At 44.4% G+C, this 24,808-nt stretch overlaps 1 protein-coding gene across 1 annotated transcript in view; it reads left to right on the top strand.

Annotated features, from left to right (window-relative positions):
• The window catches only part of LOC119446283 (polyamine-transporting ATPase 13A3-like), a 181,118-nt gene that overhangs the window by 57,630 nt on the left and 98,680 nt on the right, over positions 1-24,808 (top strand).

The raw sequence follows: 24,808 nt of genomic DNA, 5'->3' as shown, positions 1-24,808 counted from the left end.
GCTACATTTATTCTAAAATAATCATTGAAAGGATGCGTGATGCGTTTCTAATGCCTAAGCATTCTTTGGTGAGTACCACAGTAAAATCTGCACAAAAATGCGTAATTTGAGAAGTTAAGACATTCAATCGTTATAGTAACGTAAATGTAGATGATTGGTAGCTTTATAAGTGATAAGGAACAATTAAAACAAAAAATTGGTCAGAGAGAATACTCATGTGATCTGATTTATGCATGCCAATAGAGATACATATATAGGGCTCCATAGAAAATGCATGGGGAAGCATATAGTAGGGGGGGGGGGGGGGGGGCAACTTGAAGTTTGCTGGTGGGCCAACTGAAATTGGGGGGGGGGGGGGGGGGTACGCTTACGCATACTTGGACAACTCCAGTGGAGTTTCTACATATTTTTATCGGTCTAAACTGCGCTTCTCTTTAGTGACGTCCCCTCTAAGAGCCGAGAACTCGCAGTCAGCGAAAAGCTCCAACCAGGGGGCGGCTGAATTTTTTTTTTTTTTTCGCTCGTTAACGTTCTCGAGGATGTCGCCTTTCAATGCGCATCGATTGGCCAAGTCCGCAGAAGTGGATGCGAATTGTGGAACGGCGCACCACCCGCATCGACGTTCTTCTCACGCCGCAGCTTTCCTGCCGCGGTGGCTCATTTAACTCTGCGGCTGCAGCGTTCTGTAATACCGAACACGAGGTCGTGCGTTCGATTCCCGTCCGCGACGGCCTCGTACTGATGAGGACGGAAGGAAAATAATAGAGGGTTTTTAGGTTAGGGGACGCAAACCGCCGGGCGTACTAAAGAACCCAAAGCGAGGACAAAAGAGCGCGAATGGTCCACAATGGAGTTTGCGTCCCTCAACGTTTGGGTGCGGCTTGCGTTCCCTGACCTAAAGCTCTCTAATAATAATGCAAACTTGGAGGACGCTTAAGCTTCGCCTTTAAGAGGGGAACGCGATAGCATTCAGAGATCTCTGACTGCTTCTCACGCTTCCCGGCAACTACAGCGTATTTAACCATACAGGGAAACGCTGGCGGCCAACGCTATATATGCACGACGGCGAGCTTTCTGGCAGAAACGCAGCTTCTCGTGTGGGCCGATCCCCGAGCTATATAGTGCACAACCGCGCCAAAATTTTACACCATTTTCAGGTTTCTGTTATTGGTTCGCACTTTTAATATTTCAGTCTGAGAAGATTTTAACATAAAAGGCATGCGCTGTCGGTGTTTTGTTGTTTCATGTCATTTGTTTGTGGGCTGTCATTCTCAAAATTCCGAGGAATAACATGAACGTCAAGAATGTAAGACAAGGTATGGGAGCAACTTCAGTGAGAGAATGGCGTGGCCATATAACCCGCATATATCGCGTGTCATATAGCAAAATGAGGCATATAAGTATACCTAAATATATACGGGAATTTTCGCTCATGGACAAAGACTCCGACACCGCGTTAAAACGTTCGTGTATCGTGTTTTCGGTGCAGGGGGCTTTGACCAGCCGGTCAAAATTAATCCGCGCTGTTTCATTAATCATCGAGGTCAGTAGCCGCGAAACAGACTATGGGCTGGCAATTTAAGGTTACAGGTGGACGTGAACGTTCCCTGTCGCGGTTCGAGCCTTTCAACGTGCGCCAACCAGGCCAGTCTTTGACCCGTGTACGCGCGCTTCGCGTATATAAACGGCTCGCGCCTGAGCTACAGCTGCTGTGCTGTCAGTGGTCAGGTGCGCTTTATGCGGCTTGAACCACGCTTCTCGGCGGCGGCAGCAGCTGCGGAGCGTTCGCGGCGCGGTTTGGATCGACCGCCGCGCGTGGAAAATTTTCGCACCGGCGGCGCGTCGATCTGGGACGCGTGGCTGCACTGACCAGTGGCAGCAACCTAAATGGCGAAGAGGGGGCAGCATGTGTCGGTTGCGCCAGTATAGCGTTGACCACAATATTAAAGCGATAGCTTTAAGGGCCCGTTACGCAGAAAGCAGGGCGTCGCCGGCGTTGGCTTGAACGAAAATCGTCTACCAATCACAGAGCGGCTCGGTTCTTTGCAGCTTCACCAGATGGCGCTCGCATCCGCGGCGGCGCCGGCCGTGCGGGAAAAAAAACAACGCTCGCCTTCGGGCATAGCGCTCCCAGCAAGCGTTTCCCGGTAAATATTAGGGTTGCATACGCTGCAGTTGTCGGGAAGCGTGAAAAGCCGTGAGGAACCTGTCAATGCTATCGTGTTCTACTCTTGCAGGCGAAGCTTAAGCGTCTTCCATGTTTTTTTTTTCTTGTCCTTTTTTCTGGACACCGTTAAATATCGCCGTTATTGTCGAATTCGACATCTTGTCAACGCCAACATGACAGTGCTGCGGAATTTTCACACATCGGCCTCTATTGATGACGCTGTAAAACTGCGACATCTTGGCGTTTTGAGCCATACAGGGAGATATCTAGGGTATTTCGTCCCACAGAGCACTCAGAGCCTCCCTCCTCTGGTTCCGTCAATGTTAGAAAATTGGAGGACGCTTATAAGCTTCGCCTCTGAGAGTAGAACGCAATAGCGTTATCGGGCTCCGTTCGCATCACATTTTTCTTTATTCACTTCACTGCAACACACAACGTCGGAAAGCCAGCTTACAAAGACCAAGCTTACACTGATCCCCTTAATGTCGGCTTCACTTTTAAACACAAATGCATTGCTGGGAAGACATTTTTACAAGAGCAATTTAAGCCGTCCTACATCAAAATGTGAAGGCCCTAGGACCTTTTTTTATTTATTAATTGTTTGTTGTTGCCCCGAGGCGCGCGCATGTCCAAAATTTAGAAAGGCTCGGCTTTCAGCATTCCCCTCTATGTTGCCTAGAACCAAAGTACAGCCAAACACCATCAGAATTGGGGGACGCTTAAGCTTCGCCTTTAAGAGTGGAGCGCGATAGCGCTCAAAGATCCCTGGCTGCTTATCAGGATTTTTTCTCGTATATTCAAATTACAATCCGACGCTATCACGCCTGTAGGTTGTGGTAAAGTACGACTTAACGATTTTTCTGACGGATTTTACTTTGAGAAATTCAATTTGTGTTCACTAACGCCATGCGCCACGCGGAGGGCCTGTGTGGTCGGGGAGGTTCGGGATGACGTGGTTCGGCATGATTATTTTCGCCAGACGGCGATGCTTAACGCCGAAGCCGACACCGGATTTTCTGCGACACGGGGCCCCTCCCCGGCTACGCCCCTGATGGTTTCGATTATCATTTCTGCGGTAGGCCTGCATTCTAAATGGCGTAAAATGTGTAGTGCCGTACAATGCTTGCGGCGCATTCCCCTGTCAGCGTAACCCATGGGGAAACGCCGCCATGTTGATCTTTAGTGCTTCCTTTATGGCCCGCGCATCGAGATCGTACGACGCGCAAACATTATTTTGCGCAGTAAAATAGTGTGTGCGCGCTGTCCCTCGTCGATGCGCGGGCCGTATAAGCAGCCACTATAAATAAACGAAGCTCAGCGCGTAGACCAAGATGGCGGCGTTTCCCGGCTTCCGTTGATATAAGGGAATTATAATGCGGTAGTTTCCGCCGGGCATTTGCGTTGGTGCGTGACCGGCGCATGTTTTGAGTGTCAGATTACATCGCGCTCGGGGGTGTTTATATTCCAAGACTGCATCGCCGCCATATTCGCGCGTCTATTTCTTGCGTCTGCGCGTGCGTGCATGCGCACATACGCACACATATAAGCAGAGACCGCATTCCCAATCGATCGATGTCTTTCGGGAATAATCACCTTCGATTAAATGAGCCGACGGTCAGGGTTCGTGACATACAGTCGCGTTCAATATAGACTGCATGGCAGCGCCTACATGCGACAGATATGGATAACTGAACACCGTTCCAATTACTAGTATGGATTCAACCATGTTTTGCGCCCGAGAGTGCGGGATCGAATCCCTGCCGCGGCAGCCGAATTTCTACACGGGTGTGGAATGCAAAAAAAAAAAAAAAAAAAAAAAAAAAAAACCAGAAAGTCTAGTGTACCGTGCATTGGGTGTACGTTAAAGAACCCCAGGTGGTCATAATTAATCCGTAGTCCCTCACTACGGCGTGCCTCATAATCATATCGTGGTTTTGGCACGTAAAATCCAGGAATTAATTTTTTTTTTAATGTTTTGTGCCGCCGTGCTGTTTGTGCAGCCCCTTCTATCGCGGACACCGTGATGAAGCTCATATTGAACGCGACTGTACCTGCGCGTGCAAAAGTGAAGGAACGTTCCTGAATGTGTGGGTAGTTCAGAATACAGAATAGTGCATGTGTTGGAAGCATGCAGAAGAAAGTGCATGTGTTGTCATCCCCATAGAGGCGATACTGCGCGTAGCGCGCGAATGTAGAAAAAAAAACTGCAAAGCTTGCGCTATATAGGCCGCGCAAAGCTCAAGACACAGCGAAGCTGGCCGATCGTTTGCGTCATAACCTAAGAGATACCTGGCATAACCGAGCACAACTCAGGCATAGCCAAGGCCGAACCTAGCTGTTACAACTCTCATTTTTCGTTCCATTGCTCCTTGCACAGTCCTTAGAGGTCTTCACCAGGTCGATCTGACCATTTTGAGCTGACAGGCACAGTGCGTGCATACAATGCGCGCTAACGATCGTGTCTGCTAAGTAATATATTACATCCCTACGCGTCGCTGAAAGAGTTCAAATTGCAAACCAAACGTCGTTTGGCCCTTCTCTTCGCGGGCGCCGGTCTCCCAGCCTGAGGGTCGACGTCAATCGCTCAACGAGCATACGTACGTGGCCGTGCTGTGACGTCACTCTGGCAGGCCTCCACTCTAGCACGCATGCTCTGGGAGTGCAGGTCGAGATACCTCAAGTTCAGCAAGGAGGAGTGGAACTCGCTTCTGCGTAGCCCCGCTCTAGACAAGCAAATCCTGGCTGTCCGGCGTGCCCGCGACCGGGCCGGTGGGCTAGACCTGCCGGTCCCGACGTGGTACTAGCCGGGTGCGCGACGAGTTCGCGTCCTCGCCGGACCTCCGATAAAGTTATTTCACTCACTCACGTGACTTCGAGGATTATTCAAGGCAACGTCAGTTATTTGTTTAATCTGTTGCTTCAATAGACGAATGAAAGTTTAGAGAAAAATAAAACATACAAACCGAATGTCTGCGAGACTGCGTGTTCTACTTCGTACCGTAGCTTCCACCGTTGCTTCCACGTACCGCTGCTTCCACGTCGTGCAGTTGCGCGCGTAGACAACGAAACTATGTCATTCTCTACGGTGTTCCAGCGCCGCGTTCATGCTCGTTCATTTTCTCGCGTCTGCCTCACTGCTCGTGATTGTGGCACTGACTTGTACCGCTAATCAGGTGTTTTCATGCAGAGCGCGCAAAATCGTCCGCTGCGCGAAACGAGACTCGCAACAGTTAACGCGCGAGACCGTCCCTGGAAGTGCGCTACACAACAGAAACGCGCGAGAGAGAGAGCGTGACTTACTCGTCACGTGATCATCCGGCACCGATATGGGAGAACGCAGGGAAGGAATTTCGCTTGCGGAGGCTAGACGGGTCAAGTGAAGAGAATGTCCATGTTGGCGGTGACGCTCGCCTCCTCAAATCATGGGTTCGCGGCACTTCACATATTTATGTATCTGCTATTATTGAACTAATTTGAATAATTATTACAGTAGAACACTTCTTAGAGGGCACATAACTTCCAGAAGAAAATTTGCTATGTGGCCTGGTGAGGGGCCCTATAATTAAGTTCTTCTTGAGCTTCTTTGCTTACCTCGAAGTTTCTGCCCCATACGTCATTACCAGTAGGATGCAAGGATTGTACACATTTCTTTTGAAGAATAGTGGTAAGCTGCCAGTCATTATTTGTAATGCCTGCCGTATGTGCACCAACCCATCTTTATTGTTCTGCAAATGTTGTTTCGCATGATCGATGTCCACTGTGTCTAAATGGCCTAGGTTAAAGTGCACTTGTGGAGATTCTAGGGGCTGACTGCCAATCACGAATTTTCATTCTTTTGTCAAGCTCTTGTCAAGTATCCTGTATTTTAATCTTCAAATCTATTTTAACACTTTCTTGGCTAAGGTCCTCAGTGACTTGCATGTAGTTACCTCGAACATTGTTGAACAGGACAATGTCATCTGCAAACCGCAAGCCGCTGTGATGCTCCCCAGATTCATTACCCTGTAAAAATTAACACCGTCAACTTCTTGCATTTCTGGAAGTGGTTAAGAGCTCCTGAGATGATGCCCTTCAATTCTTCCACTGAGATCGATCGTCTGGCTCTCATGTTTAAAAAGTTAATTTGCACAGTAGGTGGTGTCCTAATCTGCATCCCAGTAGTGGCGCCCTCTGGATTAAAAATGTGGATCTTAAAGGCTGCGCTTTTGCTGGTTGCATGAGGCGGAAGGGTTTGTGGGTGACGGAAACACGTCGTAGACGCCGGGTTTTTGACACCACCCAGCTATTACTTGTCCAATTATAACTCTGTGTAATTTTCAAATGTGTTTCTCAGTGGCAATAGCAAGGCTGAGGAAATCATTTTACCATTGCATGTTCCTTGCTTTTAAGTAATTGTAATGCATTATCTGGAACACCCTGTATGTGCCCAAAATTATGTGCAGCTACACCCTACAGATCGCAGAGAAAGAGAGACGGAAGGCTCCTTTCAATAAAACATGGCGTATTTCTAATTGTTGGAAGGAAGGGATGAAGGAAACCAGGGCCAGTGTAATGTACAGATTTCTTCCGCTGGATACTAGTGGTGGAATGGGTGGAGGAACATTGCTGAGACCACTTACGAAGCATGAAAGAGAATGGCATTGTAATAGAATATTACAGCCCAGAGTCTGGTGTGCCAACCCTCAAAGCTCAGTCATTGATTTGCATTGTAAAATAACTTTCGTGTTAGTCACGTCTTGTATCGTTTCTTTGTCGTCTTGCAGGAGGTGTTCGGGTACCGGCCCGACGGCTGCCGCACCCTGGCCACCTGGTGCGGCATGCTGCTGACAGCGGGCTTGCTGCGGCTTTTATTCCACTGGCACCCTGCTTGGTGGCTTTACTGCACCCACCGACGCTGCCCGCTCCAACAGGCCACCACAGTGTTGCTTGTGGTGGGTTTTCGTTTTTGCCGCTGTTAGAGGCCCATAGACTTTGAACACTTGTTTTCCTGTACGTAATCACAATCGTACTAACGAAGATTGCCGCAAGTTCTTAAAAATTTTAAAGTATTAGTGTGAATATTTATGAGTATTACTCCGGAGGCATTATGTGCCTCTCTTTTATCTTGAAATGTAAGAATCGACTGGTAGACTAGTAACTCAGGTGACCGAAAGCTTCTGTTATGGTGCGTGTGAAACCATGTATGTTATATGTTTCAGTCAGCTGGAAGCAAGGGCAAGAAAAGATAAGGGGTATTTGGGTTGTAGCAGTGTTGGGAGTGGGGGAAAGGATATGAGGTTGATGGGTGCAATGCAGGAAAGCACCCAATACTCTATTGACCAGCGGATGAGGCAGTATGATGCGATATTTCCTGATAGCTGATAGCTTCACCGAGGCTGGTTTTGCATTTGTCACCAAGCAAAAGAAAAAATGCAAGAAACAGTGCCCTGATATGTACATGTTTATCATGGGACGCTAACTCGTGAACATTTTTTACGCTCGACCGCTTCATCGTTTCATACCTTCTGCTTTTGGCATATGCTGATGTTCCAATGTAGAGGCAGTGAATAAGGCATTCCATAACTTGCAAGGTGATTACTCAAGAAGTTGTGTGCCATAAAAGCAGGCATGATCTACTGATTCATTGCCACTGTTTTTCATTTCTGATAGCTTGATACACTTTACTTGATACTTCACTTGATAGTTGCAGACATTCATTTTTTTTTTTTTTGAGAGGAAGGTTGGAAGCAGGGCACAAGGCAGGAAACACAAAAATAAATGAAGACGGGACAAGCACTTGTCCTGTCTTTCTTTTCTTTGTCTTGTTCCTTGTGCACTGCTTCAAAGATGTGTTCCAATTTGTGTGATTGTACAGTTGTGGTGTGTTGAAATTTTTTTTGTTTTAGTAATCAGGCTTGCAAATGAACTTCACCTATACTCTCCATGGATTCTTTGCACTTTTTCAGGATCAGTACAAGCAAGTTTTTGTTGAAAAAGTTCGGACTATCTTGCCTTCTGGAGTCAAGTAAGTACCCTACAGCAATTGCTCTTGCGGCTTCAAAACATTCTTCATTTTGGTGTTTTGCAGTATGCGAGCTCTAGGGACTCTCATTCACCCTGTGACGGAGAAAATTGTTAATTTAGCGCCTATGTTTAGCAAGCAGATGCTTATGCAGTTCTAATATATAAGCTAACCGCCCCACATCATCCCCTGCGCTGTGAATTTCTGCATGCTATGCATTCTGATTTGAACAAATTTGCCTGAAGGAATCATTTAAATAAGTGTTTGCATGGTCGCAAGTTGGGCTGTTGAACCCAGGGCCAATTTTTGAACACTGCATTGTGATCACATGGGTCCTTCCTTTTTTTTGTGAGATTTAAAAAGGAGTAAATATTTTCTCAATGCATTGAAAGTATTGGTGCATCTACTTGTTACCTGCAACATTGCAATTTCTTCTCATGCTTAAGCCTGTCCAGCTTTACTAACAGCAATGAATTGAGGATCAAGAGAGTGTGCTTGTCAGTTCAACTAATTCAGTTACCTATAGTCTGATGAAAAATAGTGGGGAAGAAACGCTGCATGAAGCTTGGCATTCTCATATCAACATTTTCAACAATAGAGATGTATTTTGTTCTTGTTTTTTTATTTTGCAGCGTGCCACTTATGCTATCTGTAACAGGACAAGCAGATTCTTCACTGCTTCAAGAGTCAAACAAACTTGATGAACTTGTGATGTTGAAGCCTGGTGTAAGTATTGGCTTTTTTTAGTGGTTAAGCATGTGCATACATCAATATTGTGTTTACTACATCAGTTCACATGCTGGTAATTAAAGATACTTTTCATACAGAATACTAGTAGTATAAGGCAATAATGCAAACTTTATCACTAGTATTTCAGTGTACAATTCGTGGTGTAAACACTAACATTACTTGTGACTCTTTTGTCTTTTATGTATTCTATTTTCGTTAGTGTACTGCAAGATAGGTAATTTCTGTATGCTTCTACTGGATGATTTCTGTTAACTGCTGCTCTGAAGCTTCTTGCAGCGCTTTAATTTGTCGTTTTTAGTGGCCAAGGTAAACAAAAGTTGAGCATGTCTTTAGTAGAGGACCTTGTCAGATGCTTGATGCTTAACAGGGCAGTTTTGTGAAGTATTGCAGTCGAAGAACCGTGAACTTTGGCTTGAACAAATGGCTTGCGACTACATTACCAAGTACAATTTGCTATCAGTCGGATAAAATGCATATTGGAATGAATCTGCTGCAGTATTTTTAGAGCGCATCACTGTTTCGGATAGGGAAAGTTTGTTTTTGAGAAGAATACGGTGGCAAGGACACGCGAACAGCATGGCAACTGCCCTTGGCACAATAGACGTCAGACTCTGGAGTTTTGCAAGACGCGTAGCGCCACCTATCGTTGCGAAGAGGTAATAATTGAGTAGTGCAAAGTCCGACTCCCTTGCTAAGTTGCCTAAGCAGTTAGCGAGTGCGAAACAACGATTTAACTTAATTTTTGTTCATATTGCGAATGTTTTGCGCATTTAACAGCCAGAATGAGAGCTATGAATTTCTCCGCTAGTCGGACGTGCCGCCGAACTGCCTTAAAGTTCTTGTTGGCTCACTCCTTCTATGGCGATGGCGAGCACGACGGCAACCGCGACAGCTACGCGCGCTACGAAGAAACGCCGCAATCGACGTTACTGTTGCTTTGTAAATTGCCATGAACGTGAAGGACTGAATAACAACGTTCCGTTTTACCGATTTCCATCGCGGTCGTATGAAGGAGAAAGGAGAGAGCGCTAGATACGGGCCGTTCGCATGTTGGGTAAGCGAATTACTCGCATTCTCCACAACACAGCCGCTCACATGAGAAAGTGTGATAATGTTGTTCTGCTGTAATTGTGTTGCGTAGCCCTCACGGGGGACTATGGAAACCAAGCGAAAACTGAGGAATCTGCAGCCGCCTCTTCGTTGGCAACAGAATAAACAAAGTTGTGAACCATCCTGCGTATGTGCCATCGATGTTTCTACCTGTTTACACACGTCCGCCTCCACTTTACTCAGCAAGTGGAACGGAGAGATTTGGCAGGTCAGTTTAACCAAACATTTTGGTTCCTTTATGAATTCAAAATCATGTTCTAGGACATTGTGGTATCGCGAGCTTATTTCTAGTTTCGCCTTTTTCGATACAACGAGCACGTTTCGCAATGCACTGAGCCCTCTTGACAGCGTTTTTCTTTTTTTTGTGTGTGTGATCTGAGCAATAAAGTTGCTGTGGGAGCACTGGATGAGTAATTGCGAAGTAACGCACGTGTTTAGAAAAAAAAATGTCGCGTTTCTTTACATTAATTTGTGCGCGTGTGTTGTTTTAAGCGTCTGCTGGTTTGTTTTGCCTTCGGTTGTATCCCGCGAAAGCGAACACGCACGTATCTCCATTTGCAGTAAATACAAACGGAAGACAACCGTGAATAAAACATTCGAAGATGCGCGATAACACGCTCGAACGCCCAGGAAGCCAGAGCTGAAGCGAGAACGCAACTGAAAAGGCGAAGGTCGCCAGGGCCGTTCGCCCCTGATAAAGCGAGCTTTGTACCACTGACCGTAAGCTACATAGTTACCTGACTTAATCATATATGTACTTCATCGCTTTGACATTATGTACGTACCCAAATTTAACACATTTAGGCGCTAGAGAACGGACGTCGGAGTGCTTGCCTCGAACTCGACGTTGTACGATGCTCGCTGTACTTGCGAGTTGCATCGCGCCGAAATAACACCTGAAACTTCTTTTACATTGTACACGTACTTCGCTCTGCTCCCTTTCCGAAGCGTGGATGGGCGGAAGAAGCTTTCCAGGTCCTTGATTTTTAGGAAACCGTGCCTTCACAAAACCGAAAGACGGGGCTCTATTGTGGCCTATGCAGCTTCGCTTGCGGACAGCTCTCTTTGCACTACTCAGTTTGCGCCAAGGCTGCGATGGGGGCGCTGGTGGCGGGTTTTTCCGCAGCGCCGCCTGGGCAGAGTCTGATGTCTATAGTTAGGAATGGTGAAATCGACATTCTCAGGAATCGCTACACCGATTTCGATGACGTTTTTTGCATTTAAAATAAAATGTAAAATCAAGTATGGGCTGGAAGCAGATGTTGATTTAATGTCGGCGCTGTCTTTCGGAAGAGTCTCGAAAATTGGAAACTGTCAAGTTTAAAACTCTGCGACATAGCAATACTAAACGATATCGCAATTTTGTAATGCGCACCTAAGAACACGTCCAAAGCAGACAGAGTAGATTCAGTATACGCGGCTCTGAAAAATACCGCGAATTATCGAAGGTGTTTTATGTTGGGCAAAGCCCTTGTAAACGTTGTGAGAAGTGCACGTGGACTACAAAGTTACTTCGAAAGCAAATTTGCCCGCCTTAAGCGCTCCAATCTAGGTAGACGCTGGCATAATACCCCCCCCCCCCTCCCCCGCCATGCATCGGCTGTATATGGCTGCACTGAGCTGCTGGCCAACCGTGCGCAGTCCTGGTGACTGCAATATCGGTTTTGGTGCAGTGTTACGAGTTTGTTAAGTGCGCGCTTCTATTGTGAAAAATATTCCAAGTAAATATACAAAGCAAGGTCATTCAAAACATTTCAAATATGTCGCAAATAAACGTTGCAGTATTAAAATTTCGGGCAAAGCTTACTACAATATGTGGTGCACTTCTAAAATCGCCGTGCGGTACGTGGTTGCAAATAATTGGGCAAAACGAACACGTCTAGACGAAATGCCATGATATGCTGCTCTCCCCCCAACGTGCACATCATTATTTATAGCGCCAGTTTTAGCTATAGCTTTTGAGCGTATATAGGTATTTAATTTGAAAGAGCGATGAAATGAACGATTCAGTCTCACAACTTCGGAGTACACGATGGTGAAAAGTGTAATAAGAAATTGATGAAGTTGCGATACTATAGTTTTTTTTTTTTACTACTGGATTGAACAGCTGACAGCGGAATTTTGATGCAGCTCAATGTGCAGATTGCCGTAGGAGCTAAAAACTGTCAAATAACGCGCTGGCGGGGAGGTTGAACTAGCATCGTGCGAAAAACGCCCATTGTGGCAGCCTGCAGAAAACCGCACAGGTAAAAACCCGATCGATCTTCTGCCACAAAAATATATCATCGGACTCACCTGTTCATCTATCTGAAATTAACGCTCACACTAAATTTGCGCCGCTGCTCAGCGTAGGCACACGTTTTTCTGTTACCCGCCACGGTAGGTAAGTAGCTATAGCATCGCGCTGCTCAGCTAGAGATCGCGGGTACGACAGGATCGAAACGCAACAACGATCGTGTACTTAGATTGATGTGCATCTTAAAGAACCCAGGTGGTCAGAATTAATCCGGAGTCTCCACCTACGGTCTGCTTCATATTTTAGGCACGTACAACCCTTGAATTTATTTTTCACCTTTTCAGTTTCCTCAATTAACGTGGTTAAAGGCCTTAGGTCTTGCATGTATGCTGCCTTCAATCTAGCACATTTTTTACCGTTTGCTTCATGTTTTTTTTTCTTCGTGAAATACGTATAGACGCTACGACCGGACGTACAGCGCAGCCAATGGAATTGTACACCTTACAGGATGGTAATATGACAAACCAAAGGAAAGGCAGTGCATGTACATGTTTTTAAGTACAGACTGCGTGGCCAGTATGGGTGCTAAATATATAACAACCGTATAAAGCAGCGGAAAGAACTGAAATGCATATTGTATACATATACCTGGATAAGGATCCGCACAGATATCTTCGAGACGTTTTTACAAATCGTTTTGTAGCCGTCTTAGCAAGATGATAGCTTAAAACAGCTTAACAAGACACCTTCAAGCCGTCCCTCGCAAGACATCTTCAAGACGTACATATAAAGACGTCTTGTAGCCATCTTGAATAGTTGTAGACGTTCTAGATCATTTTGGCTGGTCCAAGACGGCTACAAAACGTCTTGTGTTCAGTGGGATATCTGACCCGAGCCAAACAGCTGAAAGAACAACTCAGCTGCATGCCATGACCAACATGGCTGTCACCCCGAGCGACAATTTCAGTAGAATTATTTCTGCACTCAGATTCGAAATATCCCGCGCAATGCGCGTCCGCGCTGTTTTTCTGTTTGGAGTAGCCGCGCTAGCGCTGCAGGCGCTGCAGGGAATGCCGCGCCAAACCCGAAACCATCGAAACGCCACGCCGGCGGGTCTTCGGAATGCGCGCGCTCGAAGCGACCAAGCGGCAGCCATTGCCACCAGCGTCGGCGCATTGTTCTGCCGTCGTTGGTGTCTCTCGCAGTTTTGAACAGCCAAGACTCCACGGTAAGTGATTTTCAACGACCGCTGCACGTTCTGTGTATGCATATGTGTTCCAAGTGAGAAGAGGCGCTGATGCGAGTTATTGAAGGCTTCAGTGCAACAGTTGGCCGTCCCGAACCATTTTGCAAACTTTGCCTTGCACGATCACCGTGTTTTTGCGAGCTTTATCGTATTCGAGGCGAGTGCTTAGAGTCGAGCGAGAGTACTTAGAAAACATGATTTTAGATGAGGAACTTTGCCATGTCTTTGAGGTCTGTTAATTGAATGGCTGTGAGCGTTCTTGATATTTCCCCAAGCGCAAGCCACTGCCAGAGAAGTTACGTGCAGTGCGGGGCGAGCTAAGCCGCCAAGCTTCGCCGCCTAACCGCGGCCTTAAAATGTGTCAACTCGTTACTGCGATGCGCGTGTGTGCGGGTTTCGGCGCTTCTTTGTGCGCAGTATCTGCTAGCTGCTGCGTACGTGGCGCCAATCCCCTCGTACGGCAATGTGCAGTAGGTCGCTTACTAAGCGCGCACTGTGTAGATTTGCCGGTACGCTGCGGGCCGGCGTCTGTCTCTTTGCGCCCACGCCGCTGATTGTGCAGGCAGTGCGCGATTGCTGCGCGTAGCCGCGCAGCTTGGTGAGCCAGCACCCGTCGACTTTTGTCTTTAAGAAACTTTGGATTACCGTTCACATTACCGAATACGCCGTCACTCGACCCTTGGCGGGCAGAAAACGATGCTGTTGGCTTGACGAAACATAAATTTACGCGATAGCGTTGGCGGTGATAGGTCACGGGAACGTAGTGCGGTGTCTGTGTTATTTGCTGAGGCAGCGACTACGCCTCCCATGCAAGTACTATGCTATATCTATAGAGTCGGCGCTTGTACACTGTTATTATTCTACTGCCGGCTCTGTGCACTGGACGCCTCGACGTGTTTAATATTTGTTTTGCTTCTGCGCCATTGCCTACAAATATTCAGTTTTGATTTCTACATACCAAATTCATACAAAGAAGTTGCGCTTTCAAATTCAGGATCTTATCACACTTGACAGTGTGATCCTACCGTGGACGAGTATTAATAACTGAATTCCTCTTGCTGGTCAAAAAAAGAATGGCTGGCTGGCTGATCAACCCAAATCTGAGAAAAAATGCGCTTTAGGTCCGCCATTGTCTATTGTAAAATAAGATACTACCTTGGTATTCAATGTCTGTGACACTCATTAATTATGCATCCTCTTGACTGAAATAATTTGTCTTAGAAGCCGTTCAGTTTAGGTGATCAGTAAACATTTCATAGCTTAAGTGCATAGGGGCATGAGTTGGGTAATGGCTTTAGTTGTAAAAAGCAAAGCATGTTAAAATATAAAATTTTGGCAAGGTTAGTTTACCAATATTGTAAGCTTACCAACATACAAAACTTAGCGTAGCAGCAGAAGTGATCCCACTATTAACTTGCGGCCAGCTGTTGCGTGCTCTATGTGACATTGCTATGTCTAATTTTTCACTTGTGTTTCAAGACTGCAGCCGTGTCATTGCCAGCTGGAGGATGAAGCAGCTTCATAGCCGGACATCAGACGCCTTCCAAGTTCCCCTTTTCAGCAACAGAGGCCTAGGTATGCTCTTACCTAGTTTTTTTTTTACCCTGTATCTTTTACCTGAAATGGCTAGGTTTGTGGCTTCGGTTAGAGGGATTGCTGTGACACCTGTTCCATGGGACAGAACACATATATAGGCATGTGTGTTCCAGTAAGAAAATAAAAATACTGAAGGAGCCCAACATGATGTATTTCAGGACAAATGTATCATGTAAATTACTATGCGACCAATAAAAAAACGACAAGACTTGGTGCACAGTGTGCAGATGTGTGCATCAGCATAACGACGAAAACCTTGTGCAAGTTAAAAAAAATATTCACTAGGTTGTTTGTGTGGCATTTTTATCGTTGTTCTCTATCACACTATTGCAAAAATGTGTTCTCTAGTATTGCATGGTTAAAAACACAGTTCAAATACATCATTTTCCTTCACCGTCATATGCATAGAAACAGAGTGGAATTCTTAAAAAGTTGCTTGGCTTCTCGGACCTTAATTTTAGGTCCTTCTCAATTTTTCCCATCTATTTAAAAAAAGTATCATGAACACTTTCCATGGTTTACAAGCAGCTAAAGCACCTTGTGCCAGATTGTGGATAAGCCAAAGAGGTTCCAGTGTCGATAGTGGTGTCTGGTAAATGCAAGTTTCTTGTGTGATGCATTAAGCTTAGTACCAATTGGATGAAGTCATGATTTTAGCAAAATGTTTATTTTCCAGGCAAATGTCATTTGATGTCTGTCCAAAGACACACACTTTTTAATATAGTTGCTCATTCTCTAAGTAAGGCTTGGTATTATGAAATGCATGTACCGGTAAGCATGTGTTTGGCCTTGAGCTGAAGGTAGTATTGGCGCGTTTGCATGCACATAAAGTAGCATTAAGACAAATGTGAAAACACAAGTGATAACACGACACAGCTATGTATAAACATTTTCACATTAGCAGATCACTCAGCGCAATCCTTAGGAAAGTAAGTAAATATATGATAATGTGCTTATATGATAAATGGTGCCAATGTTTCAGGAGCATGGCCTTTTACTGTCCTATACAATAACAGTTCGTTATTTAGCATTATAAAACTATTTGCCTTATTTGTGTCCAACTGCTCTAAATTCGAAAATTCTCATTGATCGCATTAGGAAGGTTTTGGGGAGTGTCTTGAGTCACTGCCAGAATTAAATTTGTAATTGGAGTCGTCATATGTGTGATACCAAAAAAAAAACATTTGGAACCAGTTGACTGTTATGCAGTATGCTGAGTGTGCATATTATAACAGTCACTTATATTTTCATTGTAGACATGTATAAAGTGTGTATGTGCACATCTTGAAGTCGTAGACTGTGCAGTTTTATTCAGATGTGTGATTGTGTGGATGTAGGGTCTTCTGTAAAGCATTGTCTAGAATTTCTTAGCAGTACATTAAGGTGTGAAGCAAAGAGAAAAATATTGTTGAAACAAAATGGTTAAAGTTTACTCTTAAGAGTCTTAAGCACATTTGGATGACTTTACAGCATGTAGTAAAACAAGAATAGGAACTGAGGTGCTCGTCACAACCATATGACACCAACAAACAATGAAGACGAGGAAAGAAAAAGAACAGAAGTGAAGTGGACCAAAGGACAACTCGTTGCTGATGGGAGCTGTATTCACATCGGCATGATGCATGCAATCTTTTATTGAGGTAAAGCAACAGCTCTTCCTCCTGTTGACTTTTTTACGCATTTCTGTGTGTGTACTAAGTCTGGCCTTGGTGCTGGATGTAACACATCCTTCTAACTGTAGATGTCATGTATTATGTGAACCTAAGTTTTTTTGAATTCATGTACCCCGCGAAAGCTGCACTTGAAACGATATGCTATATACACCACTATTGCCATGAGTAGCACTGGCTGACAGTCCCATGGCCAGACATTGATTTACCTTTCTCAACTATTCTGCAAAACTGTTTTGCATGCAAATGTGGTAATTAGTACACATGCTAAATGCCTCACAGCATAAAATTTTTGATGCGCATCTTACAATTCTTATTATTTTGTTTTAACTCAGGATACCATTCTACGTGTGCTGCATTGTATGGCTGACCACTCCAAGTATCTCAGCTGAATCATTACACAGGTGTGTACCTATGTGATCCTTAGTATGGGTATTTTTGTAGTTTATGTTTTGTGTAATTGCACAGATGAAATGAAAAACATTAAAATATGAGCTGACAGGCACTGTCTCCAAACTTTAATTACAAAGGCAAATCTTTTTTTAACAGTTGTCTTTATAGCAATACAAAAGAGCGTGCACATCAAAACACCAGTGTCTAACAAGCAACATCATTGTACTGTAGAAGAAACCGAAACATACGAAACTTGTACTAAACTAGGGACTTTATTAAAATATTATGAGAAAGACCATTTCTTAAGAGTGACAGTTTGTGTATTGGAGCCTTAAACTATTTCTTGGGTTACTCTGTCTCGTTTCTTGAACTCAACTGGTGTCTTTTGGTTAGTTATTTTACCGAGGCCGCTGCATATTTTAGCGCAGTCGACGACGAACATGCGTGACCGCTACAAGTGGCAAGCTGCGCTCCCCGCGACGAATACTGTGAACAATACTGTTGTTGCGGCAAAAGTGCCTACAGCTACTTCTGTGGAAGATCATGCGAACTGAATAACCAATATAAAAGCATCAGGTGACTCCGCTAAGAGCCTTTTATGCCCTACACACCAGACTTGGATGCAAGATTTAGGTTATTTTGCAACCAAGATGCCCACATACAATGCTTAAAACATGATTAACGTGGCGAGTTGGGCCAATTGGTTCATTATTGCGAGAACTTCAGCGCAATAAAACACACGGACGACACAAAGAAATGACCAGGACGTGCGCTGAACTTACAACAGGTTTTATTGTAGCGAATTTCACATATATATGCACTATCCAACACAGACGTAATTAGCTGCATATGCGTAGAAACGCCATCCCTTTATCTGAGAGTTGTATCGATGACACGCTAACACACCTTTCCCCTAGCCGGGCAAAACATTCTTCTTCAACAATTTCTCGAGTGTAGCGCAATTTGCTCTTCATAATGCACATGTGTTATGCATGTCAGGTGAACAATCCTTACATGTTAATCAATGACAAGCCAGGAAACCTTGTGTCTTTCCCTTCATGCGCATTTTTTAGATAGTTTGCATGCTCCCTAACACTTAACCTAACATTTACGCATCTCCCAGTTTGGCCAACATACACCTTTCCGCGTTAGACTTAGGGATTTTGTAGACTACACCTCCTGCACAATCAACAAAGGGTAGAGGGTACCTATGCGTTGTGCCGCAGGCTTGCTCCTTTCTTACCCATGGGGCGGTCATTGTGCAGAGCTTGGACAGCCTGTTAGGTGCGTTGAATACGTCTTTTATGTCGCACCGCTGGGCCACCTTTTTCAGGTTGTCTGAAAGCTTGAGAACATAAGTCAGTCACAGGAAAGTCGCGACTATATTTTGATTTCAGGAACCCTTTATGTAACATGACACAATTCCTTCACACGCTGTAACCAAGCTTATTTTTTAAATGTATGCCTTTCTTTCAGCATCGAAAAAAAATCTTACATGAAACAAGGTGATAGGTGCTGCTTATGCATTTGTACGATATTCCGACAGAAAGGTGAAAAGTAATAAATCTATGCTTTTATAAATTTTTTACCTAATGTACAAAATTTCTTAATGGGAATGAGACAAATTCATTTGTTTGCACTAGCCTATAACAGAAGCAAGAAATGATAAACAGCTTTTAAGGGGGCCCTGAAAGGGGCCGAGTGAGGGGCATTTGGCGTGCGCGACCTCTTTTCTAGCGCAGCCATCACTGCACATGGCTCTCGGCGCAGCTGAGCACATATGCAGCCTACGCACCTTGTTCTAGAGGTAATCTGCGGCGTGTGCAAAGAGTGGGCATGCTGACATGGCGTGGCATTATGTGCATCTTTGCAAGCACCACTATAATGTGACAAAAGCAGCGTGTGGCCATTTGGTTATCCAAATTCTGGTGTAATGGCACCAAAAAAGTGAATGAACACATGAACACATATGTACACATGACACAAGCCTCAGCTCTCACCTCAAGCTTTATAATCAAGAAACAGGCAGTATATAATAACAAGTGGTGACATGATGCGATGTTATCTATTAATATTTTTCGTGCAGTGGAACTGATAGATGACTGATGCATTTGTCATTATTTTTAAATTTCAGAAGCCACAATTGCCTCGCATGTTGTCTGGTCATGATGCGTGGCTACAGTGTGAGTTTGTTGAACACAGTACTGCAGCCACATTAGTTAGTGTTTCACAATGCATGAAGGCAGGTTGTTTCACACAGATGAGGCATGCTCCCCCAATCACGCATTAATACAGCATCTCATCTGTCCAATGTAGGCACAACCTTTTGAGGACACCTGACTGTACACAACACTTGCGGCCTAGTTTGCCGGATGCATATTATGCCGTAAGCCACAACCAACCTTCATTTTTTTACTTCTGCCTTTTTTGTCACAGCACAAAACCGTCCTAACAAGGGCCTGTGAAAAAATTATTTGCACAACTGAATTAGGCATGACGATGGAATATAATGATTGAGATGAGCCAAGTAAAAAATGGTAGCAGTTCTTTCGTATGCTTTTTGCTTTTTAGGGGCAATAGCGCAGTTCGTTTTTATCATTCTTCTATCATTTTTTTTGTTCTGTAGGAAGCTTGTGATCAGAAATTTGCTCTTATGTGAGAAAAAATACTGCAGCCAGGAAAATAATTTGGTTGTTGCGTGTGGCACGATTTGAAGGAGGTGGTGCACTGTGCAACGGAGGTTGTGTAGTGTCGGCCATGGCCATATTGTTATGCGTACATTGTGTAGACAGACATTGTATTAATTTGAGATTGGGGTGAATCGAGTTGTTTGTGCCTAACAAATCTCATCCGGACATTGCAACATACTGCAAAAAATGTGGGTTCATTGCTGTGTTCCACAAAACTCGTTATAGCCCAAAATTATGGCACTTGGACATCATAACAAGTACAAAAGAACGTTGACCCAAAGAGACACACAGACTGGACTGGCGCTAGTCTATGTGTCTCTTCTTCGTGTTCGCGTTCCTTCGCGTTTGTTATGATGTCCAAGTTCTGTTATCACACACTAGCCTAAACTTCTTCGTTCAACAGAAATTATGACCAGAGAGTACATAATATAATTAAGCTTTGGCAGATTCACACCGCGAAGGACAAATGGATCACTCATTCTCAGTTACATTGGATGAAGAATTTGTTTTTGATTGAATGACGTCACTTCATATCACCACGTGTTATGTGTGATTTTAGTTTTCTTATTAAAGCTAGAGTTAATAGTAGGCGCTTGTGTCCTGCTTGTCATTGTCTTCGTTTATTTTCTGTGATGCCATTAAGCCAGAATAAATCCATGACATGAACTGCCAGTTCATATAGCTATACATTGTTTGCAGTATGGCTGCCGGTCTGACTGACAAGTGCGAAGTATCAGTAAGAACTTCAGAAGAGTAGAACTTAGGGCGAGTTGGTGATGCATATTAGAGTACGGTGAAGTGCAATAGATGGGACAATGTGAGGTGAGACAGGCGAAGTGCTACTGACAACTGTGAATGTTTATTGCAAAATTTTGCTGCACCAGGACAATGTGCGCATGCGCCCAGGACACCCGAAACCAGCAACAAACAGAGCAGGCACAAAAAACAAGGAAATACAGCAAAAATTGCTAACGTGTGCACGATATCTTCTTCAAACGTGATAATTGGGAAGCATGTGTATGCAGTCAACTGTGCACAACTGGCACAAGAGACAAGAGACATCAAAAACAAAACAGAAGTAGAAGAACTAGCTTAGCTGTGGCTACCTGTGAATCGCTCTTCTTTGTTTAAAGTGCCACCAAAGCCACGATAACGCACTTATCAGATCCAGAATTGAAAAAAATTTCAATTAACACTGCTTCGAAAAGCTCGCATTCTAAATTTGTTATTCCACAGTCTACAACTTCCACATTCTTCAACTACATATAGCAACCGCAACTTTTGAAGTCCAAGGCAATATCCAAAACCTTCTTCTTTCAAACTCCTTAAGTGCTGTCGCAGCCTGTCGTTCAGGTACTGGCCAGTCTGTCCCAAGTAGACACGACCGCTGCTTAAAGGAATTCTGTACATGACATATGGGACATACTGATACTCGTGTTTCATTGTACAGTATTTCCTTACTCGACGACTTGTGACGCGTTTGCACAGTTGTGCCAACTTGCATGGCGCAGGAAACACAGGAACCACCCCATACTTCCCTGTGACTTTCATTAAGTTGTGTGAAACCTTATGCACATAAGCGTTGCCACCTTGAGGGGGTGGATGCGTTGCTAAGGTTTCGCAAACTTAAGGAAAGTAGCAGGGAAGTATGGGTGGATCTTGTGTTTTCTGCGCCATGCAAGTTGGCACAACTGTGCAAATGCATTGCGGGTAGCCAAATGAGGAAATACTGTACGACGAAACGTGAGTATCAGTATGTCCCATGCGCTAATTCTGTCGTGTACAGGATGCGTTAAGCTGTGGTCACGTTTACTTGGGACATACTGACCAGTGCCTGAGCGACAGGTTGCGACAGTACTTAAGGTGTTTGAAATAAGGAGAAATGTGGGATCTTGCCTTTCAGTGCAAAAGTGTGTTATGTGGCTTTGGGGGCACTTTAACCAAAGAAGTGGGATTCATAGGTAGCCACAGCTCAGCTAGTTTTTCTATTTCTGTTTTCTTGTTTATGCTTCTTGGGTCAGTTGTGGGCAGTTGACAGTGTACACATGCTTCCCAATTACCATAACATTCATAAGAGATTGTGCATGCGTTCTTAGCGATATTTGCTATATTTCTTTGTTTTTTGCACCTGCTCTGTCTGTTGCTGGTTTCGAGGTGTCTTGGGCACATGTCCTGCTGCAGCAAAATTTTCCAATAAACGTTCAGCTGTCAGTTTCGCTTGTCCCATCTGTCTCGCCCCACCTTGTCCCGTCTATTGCACTTCACCATACTCTAATAGCAGTAGGAAGAGCAACCAACTCACCCGAGCAATAAACAAAGCCCACAGAATTGCCAAATTGAAGGAGAAATGTTTCAGTGTAGGACCTGCTTTGCGAACTGATAAGGAAATGGCATACTTGTTTGCAAACCAATGACCAGGTGCATTTTCTATGCACATACATGATTGTGTGTAAGTGCTCCATGCTTCTTAGGTTTTTTATAGCTTTTATGAAGCGTTCAAGAGTACTTGACTGTTTGTCTGTTGTAAAATTAAATCAATTGACATTCAGCATGGCGTGTAATTTTCTATAAGCCCTTACTTTGTCTTTTTCCTTGGCGCTGGTCCCACCTAAATATGAATTAACAAATAGCTTTTTTAAGATTATGAACAGAATACTTTTAATACGGATTTCATTACAAAAATTTTCTCAATTTTAGGAAGAAGTCCTGCTGACCCCAAGCATGGTGTGAAATGAAGAAATGGCACTTCACATCCATCGGGAGCTTGATTTCCCGTTTCATGCTTACTTGTTGGCATAGCCAGTCTGTTAGCTAAATTTTTGGTTCTTCCCTATTGAATGCTCAAGAAAGGCAGCAAAACTGTCATTCACTGAAAAAAAAATTTTGTACTTCCAGACACTGCCACGCACAAAGCCCTTGAGCTCATTAATATTTTTAAAAGAAAATGCAGCTTCTTCGTGCAGCAATAGGCTGAATCAGACGAGGGCAAAGAGAAAGGTTGCAAGATTAGTGATCAAGAGTTGTCCAACAAAGAAGGTCTCAAGCTGAAGCCAACATCTTTACAAAGGAACAAATCGATTTAGCCTGAGACATCCCTTGTTCGACCAGACCAGTCTCCTTGTCGAAACATGTGCTCTAGCCTGAGGCGTGCATATCCCGTTCTACCACTCTCGATCAACAATCATCATCATCATCGTCAGCCTATTTCATGTCCACTGAAGGAAGAAGGCCTCTCCCTGCGATCTCCAATTACCCCTGTCTTGCGCTAGCGTATTCCAACTTACGCCTGCAAATTTCCTAACTTCATTATCCCATCTGGTTTTCCGCCGACCTCGACTGCGCTTCCCTTCTCTTGTTATCCATTCTGTAACCCTAATGGTCCACCGGTTATCTATCCTACGCATTACATGGCCTGCCCAGCTCCATTTCTTCCGCTTAATATCGGCTATCTAGAATATCGGCTGTCCCCGTTTGTTCTCTGGTCCACACCACAATCTTCCTGTCTCTTAACGTTAGTCCTAAGATTTTTCGTTCCATCGCTCTTTGTGCGGTCCTTAACTTGTTCTCGAGCTTCTGTGTTAACCTCCAAGTTTCTGCCCCATATGTTAGCACCGATAGAATGCAATGATTGTACACTTTTCTTTTCAACGACAGTGGTAAGCTCCCAGTTAGGATTTGGCAATACCTGCCGTATGCACTCCAACCCAATTTTATTCTTCTGTAAATTTCTTTCTCTTGATCAGGGTCCCCGGTGAGTAATTGACCTAGATAAATGTACTCCTTTGCAGACTCTAGAGGCTGACTGGCGACCCTGAATTCTTGTTCCCTTGCCAGGCTATGAACATTATCTTTGCCTTCTGCATATTAATCTTTAACCCCACTCTTACACTTTCTTGGTTACGGTCCTTGATCATTTGCTGTAATTCGTCTCCATTGTTGCTGAATAAAACAATGTGATCAGCAAATCTGAAGTTGCTGAGATATGCACCGTTGATCCTCACTCTAAGCTTTCCCAGTCTAAGAGCTTGAATACTTCTTCTAGGCATGCAGTGAATAGGATTGAAGAGATTGTGTCACCTTGCCTGACCCCTTTCTTGATAGGTAACTTTCTACTTTTCTTGTGGAGAACCAAGGTAGCTGTGGAATTCTTGTACATGCTTGCTCAGATATTCACGTATGCCTCCTGTACTCCTTGATTACGCAATGCCTCTATGACTGCTGGTATCTCTACTGAATCAAATGCCTTTTCATAATCTATGAAAGCCACATTGAGAGGTTGATTGTACTCCGCATATTTCTCGATTACCTGATTGATGACATGGAAATGATCCATCGTAGAATATCCCTTCCTGAAGCCAGCCTGTTCTCTTGGGTGGCTGAAGTCAAGTGTTGCCCTGATTCTATTGGAAATTATCTTGGTGAATATTTTATACAATACTGAAAGCAAGCTAATGGGTCTTAAATTCTTCAATTCTTTAACATCTCTCTTCTTATGGATTAGTATAATGTTGGCGTTCTTCCAGCTATCTGGTACACTTGAAGTTGTGAGGCATTGCGTATAAAGGGCCGCAACCTTTTGAAGCATGATATCTCCTCCGTCTTTGATTAAATCTACTGTTATTCCATATTCTCCAGCAGCTTTCCCCTGGACATGTCTTTCACGGCCCTTCTAACTTCATCGCTAGTTATAGAAGGAGCCTCTGTATCCGGTTCATCACTATTTCGAATGAAAGTAGTTTGGCTGTTTTGGGCACTGTACAGGTCAGTATAGAATTCTTCCGCTGCTTTTACTATGTCATCGAAATTGCTGATGATATTACCATGCTTATCTTTCAGTGCATACATCTTGCCTTGTCCTATGCCAAGCTTTCTTCTTACTGATTTGCTCCTAGCGATACGTGCAAGGGGGTTATTAGAAATGTGTACATTGCCGATGGGCCTCCAGCCCT

This window comes from Dermacentor silvarum, chromosome 3 (genome assembly GCF_013339745.2).
Source record: "Dermacentor silvarum isolate Dsil-2018 chromosome 3, BIME_Dsil_1.4, whole genome shotgun sequence".
In the NCBI taxonomy this organism is placed as follows: Eukaryota; Metazoa; Arthropoda; class Arachnida; order Ixodida; family Ixodidae; genus Dermacentor; species Dermacentor silvarum.
The sequence above is the reverse complement of the archived record's forward strand: the minus strand, read 5'-3'. Positions and strand labels throughout refer to the sequence as shown.